Genomic DNA, 3609 nt, shown 5'->3' with positions numbered 1-3609 from the left:
CACATATGTGACCTTTTTGTCATTCTTCCTTCCTTCCTGCAGATCTTTGCTTTCATCTTGAGTTGTTTCTTTTAGCTTCAAAAGCTGGTGACATATTTTCTCACCTTTTGTTTGTTTAAAAATGTCTATATGTACTTCATTTATAGAATTCTGTTTTTTTTTTTCTTTTAGCACTTTGAGACGGAGTCTCTCTCTGTCGCCCAGGCTGGAGTGCAGTGGCGTGATCTCGGCTCACTGCAAGCTACATCTCCCGGGTTCACACCATTCTCCTGCCTCAGCCTCCCGAGTAGCTGGGACTACACGTGCCCACCACCACGCCCAGCTAATTTTTTGTATTTTTAGCAGAGACGAGATTTCACCGTGTTAGCCAGGATGGTCTCGATCTCCTGACCTCGTGATCCGCCCACCTCAGCCTCCCAAAGTGCTGGGATTACAAGCGTGAGCCACCACACCCGGCCTCTTTTAGCACTTTGAAGATGTCAATTCTATCGTCTTTTGTCTTCCATTGTTTCTTTTTTTCTTTTTCTTTTCTTTTCTTTTTTTTTTTTAAGAGACAGGATCTTGCTATATTGCTCAGACTGGACGTGAATTCTTCAGCTTAAGCAATTCTCCTGCCTCAGCCTCCCAGGTAGCTGGAACTACAGGTGCACACCTTTATACCCAGCTGTCATCCATTGTTTTCTGATGAAAGCCATGATTTTCATTGTTGTTCTGCTAAATATAATCTATTTTCTATGTCTGCATTTAATAATTTATTTTATTTGTGCATCTTACAATTTTTCCATTTTTTTTGATTTTCAACCAGTTTGTGATGACCTGGATAAAATGACTGATGCTGTTTTCTCTGCTGTGTCCATTCTGCTTTAGCTCTATTAAACACATTTTTAATTTCATGCATTGTAGTTTTTTTTCAGTTCTAGAATTTTCACTTGGTTCTATTTTAGCAGTTTTATCTTTTGAAATTCTCACTCTTTTTATCCAATTTGTCAATCTTATCCTCAAATTTCTTTAATATATTTCAATGGTTATTTAAAAATCTTTGTTTATTCCAATATTTGAACCATTAGTGCTACTATTCAGTTTTTTTTTTTCCTCTTAACTAGGAGTACATCCTGCTTCTTCACTTATTTCATAGCTTTTTATTGCATGCCAGAAATTGTGTAATTAAAAATAAGACCCTACAGCCCTTGGTATAAATGCTGTCTTCTATTTTATTCTTTTTAAACTTTTAAATATGTATATATAATTTAGAAATATATATATACTTTAAGTTCTGGGATACATGTGCAGAATGTGCAGGTTTGTTACATAGGTATACATGTGCCATGGTGGTTTGCTGTGCCTGTCAACTCGTCATCTAGGTTTCAAAGCCTGCATGTGTTAGGTATTTGTCCTAATACTCTCCCTCCCCTTGCCTCCAACTCCCATGATAGACCCTGATGTGTGATGTTCCCATTCCTGTGTCCATGTGTTCTCATTGTTCAACTCCCAACTCATGAGTGAGAACACACAGTGTTTGGTTTTCTGTTCCTCTGTTAGTTTGCTGAGAATGATGGCTTCCAGCTTCATCCATGTCCCTGCAAAAAGATATGAACTCAGTTTTTAAAATATGGAATGCTTCACGAATTTGTGTCATCCTTATGCAGGGGCATGGTAATCTTCTGTGTCTTGTTCCGATTTTAGTATATGTGCTGCCAAAGTGAGCACAATACTGTCTTCTAAAAGGGAGGACGTGTTCTTTTGTCTGTAAGTTAGGGAAATGGGTCAATCTTTATAATCCAGATAGAATTTGAGCTGGTTTGTGGCTGGGATACAGCTTAAGTTAGCTTTATTTCCCCTGTGTTTTCACATGTATTTAGGGCTAACTTGGTCTGTACTGTATATATTATAAACTACTCTCTCTAGTAGGACCTTGGGATCTAATCACCAGTAGACTACAGAGTTCTCTTCCTCTGCTTTTCCAATTCCATTTTCATACCGTTTCCACACACTCACCAAAAGTTTCATGGGGGAAATCGCAGCAGGTAAGAAGAATAAGTTCTTTGCATTTGAAACTCCTACAGACTTCAATCCATTTATACTAGCCCACAGGGTCTGCAGGCTTTCCTGTATCATAGCAGAGTTCCAGAGACTGTGATAAGCCCAGTCTTCCACCAGCCCCTGTGGAATTCAGCAGAAGAGAATTTGGCCACTGATACCTGCTCAGCTAGAAATGCCTTATACTCCCCTGTAATTTAACTTTGGATCATTTTTCATCTACAACCCTCCAATATCAAATATAGGGAAGATTGGGAAGATGATCCAGTAATTTTTGTAGTTTATCTGGTGGGAGAAATGGTCCCTCAAGACCTTCTACATCTTATGTGAAGGCCAGAAGTTCTTAACTTTTAAATATTTTAAGATCTCTAATGATGTCCCGTTTTAATTTCTGAAAATTTTAAGTATAGTTTTCTCACATTTCTTTTAATGGGTCTTGATAGGTGTTTATCTGTTTTTTTAATCTCTAAAAAAACCTACAATTTTTAAATGGTATGTTTTCTATTTTATTTTTTTTTCCTCTTTGACATTGCCTTCTACTTTTTTTGCATTTAATTTGCTGTACTATTTTTTTTTTTTTTTTTAGCTTTTTAGGAGATGATTAAATAATTTTTTCAGGTTTTTTCCAAAGTGTGTGTTTGATTTTATGAATTTCTCTGTAAGCACTATTTTATGTACATTGCACAAATTCTGATACCTTACTCAGTTCAAAGTACTTGCTAATTTGCTTTATTTCTTCTCTAACTTCAGGGTAATTTAGAAAACAATTCCTTAATTTATAAACATTTGGTGATTTTCTAGTTATCCCTTGGTTACTGATTTCTAACTTAATTCTACTGTGGTCAGAGTACTGATTTTGGTTTCATGGCCCATTTTGGTAAATATACCATGTGCATTTGAAAATAATGTGTATTCTGCAGCTGTTTGGCATAGTGTTCTATCTACATACCAGTTAGTCAAACTGGTTAATTGGATTGTTCAAAAATACATCTTTTTCTTTTTCTTTTCTTTATTAAAATTTTTTATTATACTTCAAGTTCCACGGTACATGTGCAAAATGTGCAGGTTTGATACATAGGTATACATGTGCCATGTTGGCTTGCTGCATCCATCAACTCATCATTTACATTAGGTATTTCTCCTAATGCTATCCTTCCTCCAGCCCTCAACCCACCGACAGGTCCCAGTGTGTGATGTTCCCTGCCCTGTGTCCTAGTGATCTCATTGTTCAATTCCCACCAGTGAGTGAGAACATGTGGTGTTTGGTTTTCTGTCCTTGTGATAGTTTGCGAGAATGATGGTTTCCAGCTTCATCCATATCCCTGTAAAGGACATGAACTCATCCTTTTTTATAGCTGCATAGTATACCATGGTGCCACATTCTCTTAATCCAGTCTATCATTGATGGACATTTGGGTTGGTTCCAAGTCTTTGCTATTGTGAATAGTAATGCAATAAACATATGTGTGCATGTGTCTTTATTGTAGCATGATTTATAATCCTTTAGGTATATACCCAGTGATGGGATTGCTGGGTCAAATGGTATTTCTAGTTCTAGATCCTTGAGGAATC

General features: G+C 36.8%; 1 non-coding gene across 1 annotated transcript; it reads right to left on the bottom strand.

Moving 5' to 3' along the window:
- Positions 1-1603: 1603 nt before the first annotated feature.
- LOC112627185 lies at positions 1604-1707 on the bottom strand. The gene has a single exon (XR_003120049.1). It is a non-coding gene; the product is annotated as a U6 spliceosomal RNA (small nuclear RNA).
- Between the last annotated feature and the right edge of the window lie 1902 nt (positions 1708-3609).

This window comes from Theropithecus gelada, chromosome 6 (assembly GCF_003255815.1).
Source record: "Theropithecus gelada isolate Dixy chromosome 6, Tgel_1.0, whole genome shotgun sequence".
Taxonomy (NCBI): Eukaryota; Metazoa; Chordata; class Mammalia; order Primates; family Cercopithecidae; genus Theropithecus; species Theropithecus gelada.
This window is presented reverse-complemented; position numbering and strand designations above follow the sequence as displayed.